General features: G+C 44.7%; 1 protein-coding gene across 2 annotated transcripts in view; it reads right to left on the reverse strand.

Moving 5' to 3' along the window:
- The window catches only part of LOC105692451 (lysine-specific histone demethylase 1A), a 215,387-nt gene that overhangs the window by 50,716 nt on the left and 147,902 nt on the right, over positions 1-16,769 (reverse strand). The window lies entirely within an intron of this gene.

Consider the following 16,769-nt stretch of genomic DNA (forward strand, 5'->3'; position numbering starts at 1 on the left):
CGTTGGGATATATTATAGTACTTTATAGAATCAGCTGCATGACTGGTCGGCGATGAATTTACGCGCACTTTTATCGAGTTAGTTTCTTGTGTCAGCCGGTTATTAGATTATGATTAAATGATCGAAGAAGTTGAACAGGTTAGGGAGGGGCGTGTAGAAGAATAAGAACGACCGGTGGCCAGCAGTATCGAGTATCGAAAAGAGGAAGCTAATTAAAATGTAAATACCTCGACTGGCCCTTGGAGAACTAGTTCAGACCGGGCTTACAGCGATGATACTCCATTTTTAAGGATCGCCGGAGACTGTGCCTCCGAGACCTTGAATTTGTACACAGGTCTCAGCACATGACTTGATATTTTTTTTGTCATTCATTTTTTTTATCCACGATACAAATGGGAGAGGGAAATTAATGTTCGAATCGCATAATCTTCATACTCACAACGAAAGGGTATACCAAAGTTTCAGCTCGCAATACCGAACTGGATGAACGCGGTTGACAGTCTGGAGATTTGAACAAGTCAATCGAACGGTGAGGTATGCTAGGCATATATTTATGAAACTCTCAAAGTCATTGACCAAGTGACTAGCGATGCCTAAGATCGTATCGATTCCACGGCATTAAATGGGATTGCACAACTCAACGTACCCTTGGACTTTCTAAGTCGAGATAGATCAACGCCTTCATTGAGTAGACGCCAGCAGCTGGGTGGATTAAGATTTATACCGGTGAAGTATCAAGGTCGATTCAATTAACGTTTCAATTCGTTGAAGAAGAGCAGGTCGCCGGTAAATCCCGATGCGAGTGAAATAATATATATACCACCGTCAGAAAATAATCTCGAAAGTGGATTTTATTTTTATCCGCGTTACACCGGGTGGGGTGAAATGAACCAGAGTGGCGGGAGGTGAGTCACCGTATAGATACAGCTAGAGTCAACGTTGAAGATCCCGATCGATCTTCCTCGTTCTTCGGCTTCACTTCCCCCCCTGGTAAGTAATGCTGCGTCGAATATGATAATTTGGCGTTTTGTTTATTAACGGTGGGCCGCTGCCCGAGTGCCCGTCAATCACAGCCCAACTCACTCTCCTCCCTCTCTCCTCCTCCCGTTCAAGACACGTTTCCGCCCGTAGCGGCGCGGTTCACTAAACCTACGGTATACGGCTGACGATCGTCTGCTAGATGGTGAACATTCCAAAGAGAAAACACCGATGCCCAATCATTGTGGAATTACCGACTTTAGAGGATTCCAATCATTATCCCGTACCAGCTTAGAAGAGTAGCTGTAGTTGGAACCCTACTCTCGAGTCAAGGGCCCCATTTATCCTTATGTCAATAAAGTCGATTCTTGAGCTTGAAATATTTTCGAAAACGAGTATCCGATTAATTGGACAAACATCAGATTATGCAATTCTATAAACTGCCAGACAGTTATGTCACTGACGTCTCCATTCGTTTTTTTGATTTATCGAGTAAATCTGTTTTCAGTAATCACCCGGTAGGGGAGGATTTGCAAAAAAAAAAAAAAATAGCGGGATGCGGTGGAGCCGTTTGGCCGAGGTTTTAATTATCCGGTCTGACAGATTCCTTAATGCAGTAGCATATCCGTAAGGTACGGTGGAAGCCTATTGTGATTGCGACGGTGGGCCGCTTGTCCGTCGAGTGTCGATCCTTTGCTTAGACCATTGTTAGAGATCGCGTACGTTTTTCTCCGCTCGTGAAGCCCATTCGTCACGGTAGCGTACCGCGATGTGTGGCCCGCTTTGAGTCTCCATTTATCCATACCGCGCTCTCCCACCTCGGCACACGAATTCTGACTTTCTTCCAGCACCGTATTACAGTACAGTAGAAGCCGGCGTACACCCGCGTACCGATCTTTAAACGCTCTTTCAAATCGCCGCCACTGCGCTTCTTTTCATGGAATACCCAGAATTTTCCCGACACACGGACAACGATGAAACGCCTGCCAACGAAACAAAGGCCAATCGCTAATTTAGTTGCATCATAATGGACGGGAGGAATCCTTTAGAAAATGTGGCGGTTCGCAGGTTCTTTACAATTAATTTGCCCTATCTTTTCCGACTGCCATAACGGTGCTCTGCAGCAACACAAAACCAAAGGCATGCGTTTGTCTCTCATTCTATGATAGGCTCGGAATAAAAACCGTCGGGATTAGCTTTCAGTGACGATTGGTTTTCAAGTTAAAAAAAAAGAAGACCCGATTGTAGATAACGAGCGTTCGGCAAATCCGGACTCCAGAGTGAGCGTTCTTTTGGCACTCGCAATCGATTTTCCTCCAGGTGAACGATCTGATCGATCAACTATGCAGGGCGATTTCGTTGTGGATATTTTTCTAACATACGGACGGTGTTAACAAGTCAAGAGGAGACGGTATTTCAGATACATTAAACAAAATTGATTCATTGGAATAATTCGACGAAATGGTTCGGCACGTTGAATAAATGGGCATGAGGAACAGTATTGACAAATCATGTATCCGTTCCACGGCAATTTCCAAGCTGAGAATACAATGGTCAGCTGAAAGGCGGCCGCGCGGAAGGAGACCGAGCAACATTTGGTAAAACATAGAGAAGCACTCGATATTGAAAGTGCCGTAAAACGGTACTTCTGGCAAGCCAAAGCCAGCTCGGGCTCTTGAGTCGGTACAAGCAAATATGGCAATGCAGGAAATAACGAATAGGCATGATATTTCTCTGCCTCTCGTTTCCACCGATTCTCTTCTCGCCGTTAAGTTGAGCGTTGCGCTAGGTCGAAATCCCGAGTATCCAGCGATTCCGCCCTTCGCAATATATGCGGCTGATAGAAATATAGATAATTTACGTATGCCTGCGTGCATACCGATTATAGAAGTATAATAATTAGCGTATCTCTGTACACCGTACTCGGTTGCTTCACTCAACTCGCAATTAGGTGGTATACCTAATTTACATGTATACATATCTGTACGATCGACTTGCGGATGATAATATTTAATTGCATCCGAAGAACCGTATGCTTTTTCACATGCGTACATCATACAGCAGACCACTGAGTAATTTGTGGTAGGAAGGGAATAATTAAAATGAGAATACCTTACTAAACGGTAACTATATTCATCTAATTGCTAAGATGCCACTGTTCGTTAATTCGTTACACGATTAAGCTGGAGCTCAGCTACACCGAGGTTAATTCATATGTAAACCGAAATATGAAATTGAATCTTAATACACCGAACGCAGATGCCATTTTTAACTGCACGGTCATTATCGGGATTGCCGATAAAAAATATATGTAATGATGTTACACACGTATTTACGAAGAGGGGAAAAATCGAGAGCTCGGAGTGCTGGTAACCGTCCATGTGTACTCCTACCCCAGTTAATATAGTTCTCGTCCTAGACGACATCCAACTCCACAATCACGAGTCGTGAATCGCTGTTGGTTCAAACAGTGAAAACATCTGCTCTACTTTTGAACGCTTTTGAACCAGTTCCTGAACCAGGGCGAAACAATCATGTGATCAGATGCGATGTGATCGATTCTTGTTACCGATGCGCTCTCAATCGCCCACTTGGAATACCTATTAACGCCCAATTTTATAGCGAAATTTTTTTTTGAAAAACGAATTAAAATACTTTCGCAAAATTCCATCTTTTCGAATATACATAGTATCTATGATAAGTGATGAATACTAAAGTCAAATTCATCGTACGGGAGCGTCAATGAAATCGATAGGTATGCGCCGGGTAACGAAAGGTGGGAAAGTTTTGACTCAATCGGATGAAATTGTAAACGTAGATGAACATCCGAGTGCGCGTCAACCAATGAAACTCTATTCGTTATCGTAACAATCTCGACGAACGCTTCCAGTTGGTTCGACGATGAGAACCATATTTTACCTCGCCAAGGACGTGGATGAGATGGAAAATTTCGGACTGGTCGAAGAGCGGAGTATGAGTCTCTTCACGGAATATCCCGTTTCAGGTGGTCAAAAGAGTCACTTTCCGACTCGCTGATACAGGAATAAAACCCCATTTCATTACGCCTCACATCCGTTCTCCCACAGAAACCATCGGAAGTATAACGAAAGAACAAAAATGAAGCAAAGAAGAATTATAAATCAACCAAAACTGTGTTCGATGATAATTCTGATTCCATAATTTTCACGATTTCCAAACACTGTAATCGATCAATTAGTAGCGAAGTATCACGTGTGCGTTGTACATGTACATGAGTAGGCAACACGACCCATTCGTCTGTAAGGGGTATTCGTATGGGAGGTATATAACGGAGCAGAGTTTCATTCTGCGTTAATGTATTTCGCTTGTGATAGTAGATAAGAATAATAATAACTGGTTAGAGTTGGCGTATAGACGTACGTACATGTATATATAAATGTATGTATGCATACACGGAGATGCGATCGTCGAAACGCATATATTCCAATCAGTCGATAATGAATTGAAATGGGTGCCCAATATATATAGCGGGAGCCGAGCAACTCCCCGGTAGCTTACGGATGAGATGCGAGGCGTAGTTTCTTCACAGTATTTTCAACCGCCATATGGGTTTAAGTTTCTAATAAAGTACAGTGGACGTCCAGCGATGGGCGACCGATTGGATTCTGTTCCAACCCGGAGCGGTTCTATAATATAACTAGTCTCGAATTAACCATTGGACAAATGATCGCAACCAGACAGAGCTCATTATCATAAGACTGCGTTAGGCAGGTAAGATATCTGAGCGAGCTTAAGGATCACGATAATTCAGAGCAGTAAAATACCGGTGACACAATTCGAGACATACAGCTACACGTAGACACGTTGCAGCGGTAGTCGACGTCATTGATATCCTTTAGAGAATTAAGGATTCCCTCGAGTCGTTTAGAATTAAATACACATCGACTGTGATAGCGGAGGACTTGAGATAGAAACAAAGAAACGTAAATCCAAATTCATTCGGTAGGGATTCATTTATGTCTCGTTCATGTCTCGTTTATAACTCGTTTATGCCTCGTACGTCTCTCAAATTCAACCAGTGTCAAATGATTTCCATCGTTTCAGTGCCGCCCCTTGATAATTATCGAAATCCGACAGACTGTCTTTCGAATATAGAGGGTTAACTTGCTTATTGCTATTTTTTTGTGTTTATTTTTCTACTGCTTTTTTTTTTGCCTCTTTTATTTTCAAGCCATACTCGGTTAATTGTCTAGCAACTCTTATCGCGACACGGTCCCCAAGCAGTTTAAATAAGAAATGGACGACAGCGACGGTTAGGTATATCGAACGTCGCCACGCGTGCAAGCGCATCCTCCAGGGAATACGCGAGTTTGCTCGCGGATATATGTATGTATATTGTGTACGTGTATGCACGACTGTACTCGCTTTATTGACATAAGGTACTCGATATATTTACACACCTTGTAAGCGACGGGCTAGATTGCATGTAAATGTTTATCTAGGTGCTAATTGTTCAAGTCCAGCTATGGGTGCGGTATAGATAAATCGCAATTAAGTCAGCGGACATTCTTTGCTTGTGTCCAGCAGCGTACAGCGAACAAACAAAAAAGCTTGAAAAGTTAATCTCATCGCGTCAAAGCGATTTCTCCAATTATTCCCAAAGTAGGGTATATTTCGCATCAATTCACGACGCGAAGAGGAGTATGGGATGTAAAAAAAGAGGCGAAGAGATCGCTACGCGAGGTTCAAGGGTTCCCAGAAACGGCGTCTAGCATCCTCGTCCAAACAACTCGGTGACATATCCTAGCGGAAGGTTAACGGCTATAAATACGTTTGTCGAGCCTTCCCGACAACAGCCGGCATCCGAATACCTCGAATGCTACCTTGTTAACGAGCAATTATTTAATTTGGATTTATGTATCGAGAATCCAAGGTAGGCATTTTGGGTCTAGCTGTGTAGCCCCAGCCATTCCAGGTAACCCCGATGTTCGTCGTACCCACACAGCCCGACTGTCCGCACCTTATACTCCGTTCATATATCCGAATAATCGGATTAAATTACTTCACACAAGAAAATTTCGAAAGTTCACAATCATCGAGAAGATCAACGCGTGTTCCGAGATGGACCGAGCGAGGATTGATGAGAGTGAGGAAATATCGTTTCAATCGATGGGAAAAAATGTTTGGAACAAGGTGCACCCGAGGTGTGGGGAAGAAAATTAGTTTTGTAAGTTCGAGATCAACCGTACCGGTTAATACCGATTGAAAAACGATAGTAATCAGCTGTGTTGTAAAAGATACAATGCACGTAAGCAGCGTCGTTGTGTGGATATAGGTGGTATAGGTTCGGATGACCCTGTACGGGGGTTGTATTAGTTTGAGATACTCGGAAGTTAGTTACCATTCTCCGTATGCTTTCAACGGGATTCAAGAAAACAAGAAGATGATTATTGCTTCTGTTCGACCCACGTACCTCAAACAAATTAAGGTCTTGGACGAAGTGGACATAACGGGCATTGGCCGTTGGCTTAAGAAAGAGAAGCGAGTGAACAGGAAAAGCAAATAAGCAGGGATATAAGTGGTCAAATATTTGGAGAACCATTCGAAGGCTACCGTCCATCCGAATTCTGACTTCACATCGAGCGAGTATACAGTTCGGCAACACGAGGTAAAAGTTTCGTATTTTCACGATTTTCAAACTCGCCGCAGTATCGCGTATCTGTGCAATGAAAATCTCATTTTTCAAGTTGAAATTGCACGCCTAGAAGTATTCCATGTGACGCGGCGTTGCGGCGGATATTGAAGATTTTGCGAGCGTACGTTACACGTTCGTGTAGATGTGTGATTCCTGCGTGGTGAACTAGCGAAGTTAATACAATTTGAGGTCAGTTCTTCGATCGAAGCTTCATCAGATGGTAGATATTCGAGGAAGCGTTCAACTCGCACTGATGCAGACGATCTGTTCGGCGAAACCCTGTGTATCGGAACAGAGGGAGATGAAATAGCGCGAACGAATGCCGGAGGAAACTCATTCGTGCGCGAAAAAACATCGAAATTTCCTGAATTCGGCCGTCTCAGGTTCGTTTCTGGTATACGCTCTGTACAGATATAGATTTGCTGATAGTTGATAAGCCGGCTTAATGATATTTAAGGCACTCAAGCTGCAGTAAAGCCCTCTGCATTCCCTCCAAACGGTCCGGTGAAGCAAGATACGATCGGGTTCCTCCCGAAGAACCCTCTTGCTCTGCCTCACCTTTCTGCCTGAATTGGTGCCGAGCTATAAGACCCTCAGAGTCGGCAGGGCCAGCATCTCCGATCGACGATCTTTTTTTTTCGATATTATATACGTATATATTGGAGTGATTTTTTTCCGGCTATTTTTTTTCGGTTCCCACCTGGAATCTCGAGATAGAAATTCCCTGAAAATTTCAGCCCTCAACATCAACTCTCAGTACTTTACCAGAGGGTGAAAAGACTTTCCGTTTAAAATACACGTGAATTAAAAGTTTTCTTTTTTTAAATTTCTATTCGGTTTTGGTCAAAATTAATGCAGAATTGAACGATATCCAAAGGTGCATTGTTAAAAATGTCTTCAAATTTACTACAAATTTGCTGCACAAAAGTTTACAGAAATTAGAAATTCAACATGGCAGAGCGATTTACTGTGTGACGCTAGTTCGCAAAAATTCACAAAAAATGATGCACTTTCGGTCGTCTAATTAGATTGCTCCCCTTAATGATTTCAGGTAACTCAAACTCGCTTATCATTACATTGTCCATTTCACCTGCTGATGCAGGAGAGTCTAACCGATGAGAGAATTCTGTTCACTATGAGACGTGAAACGTGAGATTTTGCGAGAGGTGGCTCTCTACACCTACGAGCTAGCCAAAGTTACCTCAGCCGTCGAACCAGATTGAAACTTCTCGTCTAATGCGTTTGGTCAATGGTAAGGTATCTCATCTCAACACCACCGCGACAGACCTTTGTCAACTTGAATTTTACGCACCGCACTAACTTTACAAGTCTGAAAACGAATCAATATATCTATGCTAGATCGTTCATAATTTTCTCCTGACCATCCATTCCATCATCCAATAATTATATGATTCCCATTCCTCACTACTACCGTTTTCATCGCAAATTTTGCGTCAAAATGTTCAGGAAAGTAGGGGGGTATTTTCAGATGCGTATAAATTTCGTAGCCACGCGGAGATGTGTAATGAATAACGGTAATGGCACCCCTTTTCCTATATATTTCGCCTCGTCACACCACCGTCCCAGGATTCATTACGCATAGTTATACATGCTTTACGTGGCTGGTAAAGCCTCCGCTTTTGACGGGACTGTCTTTATCATAAAATACACAAAACTATTAAAGGATCAACGGAATTATTACGGTAGCATAACGAACGGCGCATATTGTGTGTTACATATATTCTGCACTACATAGATAGGGATACGAATTTCAATCCTGCGGGAACATTGCGGAAGATGAATATGTGTGAAATACTCACCCAACTGGTACAGTCTACGATGTTTATAGCTTTATGAAAACCGGGACTCACCTGGAACAGAGGGATGGGGATCTGATTAAACCGTTCACATTATCGTTCGTTCGTTTAACTTGTTATTCATGAGGCAGATATTGTATAAAAACGAATAGATACGAATAGAATTTGGGGAAAAACTCCGTTAGATCGTTGGTCCTAGCCTAGGTGGCTCCTTGGCGGCTGACGGGTGAAGAAGCTTTATTTTGCAGCTGACAATCAGATTCACGCCAGCTGCAGCCCCGACCCCCTTAGGAGCTATTAACTAATATTTATCGATCAGCCACTTTCAAGCTACATGCACACATGGGCTGGATACTCAATTGATCGACTACTAATCATGATACCTATCCCAAATTAGCACCACAGATGATTTGAGAATAAAAAGTGAACGAGGGTATTATTCAACGTTTTTATAAATGAATGCATCAATTTTTCATTGATATTAAAGCGTGTTGGAAGTTTGTTAAACGACAGCTTCTGGTTCGCAATAATGGTCATTTGTTCCGCCTCAATTTGCGATTAATTACCAACAGTGTAGAAAGCTTGAGGCTGACTTCACGCAATAACTTTCATTGATAGCCATTTGTTATGGTTCGTTCCGCATCGAGTTCGTTTGCAAAACAAAGAACAAGTAGCACTTCATTATTCAGTCACCGTAAAGTGCAATTATAAAACAAAGTAAAAGAGAACATTCTTCTTTTTTTTATAGCCAATGAAAGAATAACACCACAAATAATCACCCCGTTACCGTTCATCTCCTTGAAACGAAAATATTCGTTTTAGAGCCAGCCAGAGTAAGTTCTATACATGCATAAAATAACCGATGATTAAACTAGAAGACGATCGATGCCGGATATGAGAATGTCAGCATGAGACAGCTGATAGATTCTCTCAAAGAAATTGAATGTATGCATCGCTCACGAATCGGCTGGTCTTTGATCCGTTATAAATTGAATAATTTGTCCTCAAGAATTTTCAAGGGACTTCCAAGAAGGGGGAGGTAACCCCAGCGAGCGTTCCCTCTAAACATATACGTCCTTGACGACGAAGTCCAAGAGGGAGAAAGAACGAAAGGGGGTGAGAAGAAAAAAGAGCGACAGAAGACGAAATAAGAAAACACAAAAGGACAAAGATTGCGGAGGGAGTGGGACGGCGACAGAAAGAAATTCACCTCGTTTACGTCATTAGCATAACATGGTGCGGTGCGACGTCATAATCGGCGAACAATGGGACATGCGTCACGCGATCGCCCAGCAGAGGCGCACGCAGGGGATCTGAGAAGCCAGAGTCATTCGGGAGGAGGTATAAGCGGCTCTTTTTGCTCACGGGAGACCCAAGGGTTTGCTTATCTCGGTCATAAAGGTGCGCGGATATCTGGTGGGTGGATGGGTGGGTGCCCCCTGAAGCGTTGACCTTGTCAGAAGTTCGAGCCGCGAATTTGTGGCGGAACCGCCCCGTAACATTCGGGTGTTGACAAAAGCTTCAGATCGAGAACCGCAGCGAATTTCGGACCGAGGATTTATGCAAGGGTGCGGCGTAGTTTCGATTCGGCACGCGGCGAGCACTTCTTTGCGTGGGGGTTTGCCTGTGCATCGGATTATCGGTATCAGAAACGGCGAGTTGAGGAGTTGAGTCGTGCAAAAAAAATCCCCCGACTAACCAATTGTATAGACTCGTAACAGAAGTTCGATTTACTTTGCTTTTCGGGGATCGTTGAGCATTTTTCAATATTCATCATACGATCGAACTGAGAATAATAAGGCCTTCGAAATGCCGCAATTTTTAAACCATGCCATCCTGCTTCGTTTTTTTCAACTCTTTTTTTATGCGAAAATTATTCACTCTGGCTTAACAAGTTAGCCCGGTTCACGACGTATACCATACATCGTGCATATACATATAACATAGTTTCCAGGAAACACTAATAAGGTACGCGAATCACCCTTAGGGCATATTTTTTGTAACAGCAATTCACGTGTATGCCGAGTGCGAAATACAGAAACTCTTACAGCGGTTCCGATATAGGTGTGCGGCGTACACCTATACGGCGCTATATAAATTCCGAGATGCTTTTACTGTTTACACAGCCTTCCAGGCCGCTCCGAGAATAATTCACGCAACCACCGTGCTTTAAATACTCGTAAAATGCGGGCGAGTTAATAATATCGACAAGTTATCGGTGGAACGAGCCCGGAGCTAGGAGCTCAGCGGAAGCGCGGCCTTAAATTATTGGGCCCTACGTTGAGCTTTGACAGTATGAAGCCAAAGAGAGTGGGGAGGGAGTCTACGCTGCATAGCTACGCACACATCTATGACCGACGAATAGAAATATTTGTCCATACGACAGTGAAACTTAAGCTCCACTGCCACGGAGGAGATGTCATCACGAAGCCAGCTGGATCGCGTGCAATATTCTCGTAGATTATTCTTCAGCTTCGTGAGAATATCGGGCTGGAAGAATAAATACTGAAAAACGTGGCAACAGAAAACAGCCGGGTAAAAAATGGAGAAAAAAAAAAAACGAAACGAAACCGAGAATAAGAAACGAAGATGAAAACCGAAAATTATACTCGGCGGCGATTAGATCAGTGAAAAAAGTATAGAAAAAGGAAAATTATACAATCTCTATAATTCAGGATCAGGTACGATAATGGGCTTGGCATTGCTCCTGGATGGCTACGTCCGACTCTTTCATTTCAGGTCAAGGTTATCGAGCAACGCCAACGACTTCTAGTCGAGACGGGTTCGATTCTCAATCTGCTGTACCAAGCCAGGAAACGAGAAGAGAACGAAGAGGGATTTTAAGTTAAGAAAAATCGCCGTGAAATCGTTAGGTGTATTCTCGAAAGAGATGCACTTCGACACAATAAATGTACTACTGTCCCAGTAGCGTGATTATTGCATTGTAGCGGTAATAGCCGAGTTTCATAAATTATTACGTCACTGATGAGATGAATCTGGACGAGGTGAATGGCAGGAGTCATACTTTTTGATATCGTCCCTTTTCGTAACTGCAAAAATTCAATTCCACATGAGACAAAAAAATACATAACTTTCTGTTGATGATATTGATGTTTGAGATCGGTTTGTGCGTTAAAAAAGTATTTCGTAGGATTTCTAGCTGATAATCTTAGAAAAAGAAAAAAAAAATTTAGTTACGGGGTTGACGCAGGAAGGGGACGATGTGCTACCAGCAGTGCACAACCATAACGCCTGCCCGATCTGATATTCGTGTTCCAGGTTCGTAATTCCGGGCGACGTTAATAGCCGAAAAAGCTGTTTTCTCCTCTCTTCGAGCGGTGAATAATCGAATGCATCCGCATAGGTGAGAAATAGTGTAACGTCGGATGGTCGAGTTGGTAATCGGAAAGCGTCGACGCTTCGCCGGATCGTGAAATTAAGTCCATGAAATCGTGGCACGTGACGGTCCATTATTGCTGATTCATATTTACATGCGAGTCATTTTTTTCCCCCCAGTTGAGGTGAATTCCTGAGAGTCGCGAAGCCGTTTTACCGGATGCAAACTTTGACGCGAACTACTTCGCGGTTTGTCCCGGCTGTACGCTGTCTTTTTCTCAGGCATAGAGGAGGCTGCGCACTGCAACAATACGGTTTGGTCCTTACCTTCCTCTTTTGATTCTTCTTCTCCTCCTTAACGCTCGACGGTAAGGGCCTAGCAGGTGTGACGAAGAAGAACCTAGGGCTTAGGGCTCGTGATAAAAGAAGACGTGAGAGCGGCACGTCCGTGTGGTGGTTGCGTGTTGAGCGAGGGCCACGGACGACGGAGTCAGCCCGACCGACCAACCGGTCGAACAACTTTTTAACGAGCCGTACGCCGAGACCCTGAGTCGACTCCGACCATCTTCGCTTCGAAATGAACTCGCGGCGAGCGATACCGGCGATCCAGTCGCGATTTGCTCGCCATTTTCCACGACAGTTCAATACTTTCTCGTACAAGGGCCGAATTTCGTGGACGGAGAGGAAAAGAAAAACAAGTCGAATTACGATGTGGTTTGGAGAGGAGAATCGGAGAAAATTTCACAGTAGTATGGAACGAGTAAGGAAAAATCAGGCGAGTGATACAGGCGCGCTGATGTCACGCGGGATGAGACGTAGTTCCGAGTTTCGAGTAGCGTAGGAGCAACCAGTAGAGAGGAAGATAAGCATCGGAGCTATGGGCAGGCGTTGCGTAATGGTCAGGAGCTCTTTATTTCGAGCTCAAGCGTACCTCGGGAACTTCGGTTCAATGTTTGGAGAAGTTTTGGCACCTGTGGGTCGTTAACGCTTCGCTGAGGAAATTGTTGATTCGCTGTCGGACAAAGGCAGGAAATCCAGGTGGAAGGAAAGCCTTTTAGCTTCCTCAAGTTAGCCTCCTCGACTCCGACCCCCTCGAATTTGGACGATGTTCGAAGATCAAAGTACTAACGGACCGCCTATTCATTTCACGCGATCTTTTGTCCGGAACTTGATTCGTTGGAAAGAATTTGAGTAATCCGTTTGATTCCTATACTGAAAAGCCACTACTGTACCTACTCTTCGACCTACGCAATGAGGCATTTTTCCCATTTCATACGCAGAGTTCTGAATATCAGCTCGCTTCACGATATACGAACTGCCTTCTTCAGAAAACGAGTCCAATAGGAATTCCTGTCTCGTAAATACAGCCGTACCTGTAGCCTCCGTAGCCAGTAAATTCCCATGCGTGTACTCACACGTGCTTTTCCTCATACAGTATACATATATCTATACATAGCGATACAATGAAAACTCGTGAATCCGAATGATCGTCGTGGCGGGTCTCCAAGGGAAGGAATCTACGTGAAATGGAATCTGTTCGCCAGCCAATGCCACTAATTTAGCCAAAGAGAAGCGGTAATATCGACAGTGGTACTCCTACGAACCTGCAGGGGAGACTCGATGATGAATGTTTCGAATATTTCGCGTATGTGTGTACGCGGATACGTGAGATGGGGAATGATAAATTTATGAGAAATAAATTAGTGGTACAATTGCGAGCGGGGTAACTTATTTCTGAACAGACGTGGACGAGTCGCGCGTTATAGTCTACACACTGTTCGCGGTAAGGAGCACTACAGATGTGCACATATATGTTTATATACACCGGTATTCTTTTGTGGCCCACTACGGCGGTCTTTCCGTCTCTCCGTCAACTCGTACCGGTAACTGTGAACCACTTTTTACACCAGTCCGTGCATATTGATGCAACTGCGACAAAAACTGTTCAAAACGCACGCATTCCGTTAGCCGATGGAGCATCGACGCAGGAGGAGCAGCAGTTTAAGCGTGTATCGATACCCGTTTTGAGAAATAAATTGTTCAGGGGTTATAAACGCAACTACTTCTCCTGAACGGAGGAGTACGAAATTTCACGGATTCATTCCTGAAATTATCTACTAATTTAATAATGGTGCTAGTTCGAATGACGGATAACAACAATTGACATTCGACCAGAGGCTCGTAATTCTTGATTTCCTCGGTCTGAGACGGTAAAAAATATCTCTTCTTGATTTCCTAATCACCGACAGAAGTAGCAGTAACAGTGGATACACATATGAGCCACACAGAACTGACTCCGGGTTCGACTCACAATCAGACACAGGACCGTCTATGATGGTATTCGAGCTCACACGGTCTGATTAATCTCCGATCGATAAATCACGCGTGTGTTCGGTCGTCTAGTCGCTATTTAATTTCGAAGCAAAAGCCACCACACGTTTACTACAGCTAGCTAGCCTGGCTCAACGATGGCTGCTGCAGCTAGTCGAAGGCAAACGTGTGTCTAGCGTAGATTCGTTAAATGTATGCGGGCCAATGCAGCTTATTATCATAGCTGTCTCGGAGCTTTGCTCGCTACTCGGAGACATAGGAATGCCTCGTGTCCGAGTGTCATGGAAAAATATTCTTTCACCGTCACGGAGCGGGAAGTTCTCCGAGGGCGTCGTACGGATACGCGCTCGTAGACTTCCATTTCTACCTGCTCCAATAGCAGTGCGCCGGTGGTTGTCAGGTCCTGCGTTGGGAGAGGTCAGGGGTCGACGGAACGCTCCACCGTCCCCGGCAGGGGGTGTGACGGGGTGGCGAAGGCGCACCACCTAGATCGCAGCCTCCGTCAGAGAAGGACAAACGACCATTGGTCGGGAGGAAATCTAGCGGGCCGGTAGAGCGGCACCGGGGTCTCTTTGGGCGCTGATGTTCTGCCCTTGTGTTTATTTGACAATAGACTGACAGCTTCTATTTACCGGTATATATCGGGGTACCCAACAAATGTCCCTAGATCGTACGATACCGAATCTACTTCGCATTTCACCGGTCCCTGCAGCGTGATGCCGAAGCAGCGCGTACGACGCGCCGCTGTCCGCGGTCCATTGTCTCTTTTTATCTCCGGCCTCGTCAGGATTATGTTTATTCACCTGTCACCGTAGCGGGAACTACCATAGTTGTACGGGAAGGCCATTTGTCAGGACGCGTTCGCGTCCCGTCGACGACAGGCGACAGGAGATGGGAGACCTGAGACGGTTGACGGCAACCTCTCCACTCGGCATGAGGGACGTTGTCCGTTGCCGATGTCGCGCATCTTTCAGGGACTTACCTAATAGGTAAGACGAATTAAGCAGGTATAGGTACGGCGAGAGACACCGTCGGTACACGCGAGGGGAGAGGCAGCTCAAGTTTTAGGACGTATTACGACGTGCGCGACGGTCGGGGGATAAGTGTTAATTGGACTCGGTTGCGACCGCTGGCATTGTTCACCGAGTAATTTGCACGCGGGTAACCGTTTTGCAGTTGCCGGATAATCACGGCCTCGGAGCGAACGGAGTTTGCACACAACGCAACGCTGAGCGGAGATCCGTTCGCATGTTCTTGGCCGGGCCAAACGAACCGCGCGAACTGCGGTTACCCCGTTGGTCATTTCGTAGGCCGGTAGGTCTCTCTCCCCGTTGGTGCCGAAACGTGAGCGGACTGTACTTAATTCCAGGCGCAACTTGCAGCGCAATTTCGCTCGTCCTTATCCTCATCCTTGTCTTATCGTTAGACCTTTCCGTGCGCGTGATCGTCGGAAGCATTTCGCCAACGAAACGACGACGGTGTCTCGTATAACCCAGTTTGCCAAGTACGGCAATTGCCGGTAATATCCTCGCTCTCCCGCAGACTGTATGCTCCGCAATATTGTATTATTATAGTTATCAAATTAGTGAGTCGGTCAGCTGATGATAATTGCTCTAAGTGATTGAAAAACATAAATGTTAACCCGCGAAGAGCAAGCGAGCGAGTGGAAGAAAGAAAGGGATGAAACAAATCTTGTGGACGGGCCCCGTAAAGGATCGGGGGTAGTAATAAGATGGTAGACGAGACCCGATAAATTCGGCGGAACTCAGGATTTGTAAATTACACCCTGTCAACATACCCGAGCCCAGGTAAATGAATGAGCATCGCCGCTACGCATGGTCTAATATCCGACGTCCTGGACGAACGCATGATATCATACACTGGTTCTAACGTATAAGTTCTCGAATTCAGTCCCGTATCTCCATACAGAGATAACTCTCCTACGCGAACGAGTTTTGTGTCTCTCGGTCCCAAATTTTACTTGCATAAAGCAGCATTCTAATACGTTCCTTTTGGTTACAAAGATAGAATCTAGCATTCTCGTCAGACCCCATTATGGTACGCAGGTACATTTACGAGCTGTTATGTTAGCCGCGGGTGTTATGCAAACTACTAAGACCGATTTTGTTGTTGTTCAAATGCAGGTTTCCGTGGTACCGCGGAACCCTTCAAGACCAACGTTGGTATGTGTCTGTATAACAATTAACCCATAGAGAATCGAAAGCAGCTTGCTCACGTTCTCCAGATGTTTCTCTGTAGCACTGTTACGTCCCACTCCATTCCGTTGAGGAGTCACGACAATGAACTCGACGAATAATACGCTTTCCACAAAACATGTACATAACAGAGTGAGCTGATGAAAGATAAATACATTGCAAATGGGAGATGGATGAAAAGTACACATAATAGAAGAAGCACCACCTACCCTATGAAAAACACAAGGTGGAATAAATAACACGGCATATGCACACACATACAACGGGCAGCTCCAATCTGCTCGATTCCGAGACAGAGGGTCATAATTACCTGGTTACCTCACCGGTTTCCCCCCCGCCATTCATTCAGGAATATCTACTGTCTGAAATTGATCCCGTCTCCTACCCTAACAATGCCCTAAACGCCATGACTGCATG

Source organism: Athalia rosae, chromosome 1 (genome assembly GCF_917208135.1).
Source record: "Athalia rosae chromosome 1, iyAthRosa1.1, whole genome shotgun sequence".
NCBI lineage: Eukaryota > Metazoa > Arthropoda > Insecta > Hymenoptera > Athaliidae > Athalia > Athalia rosae.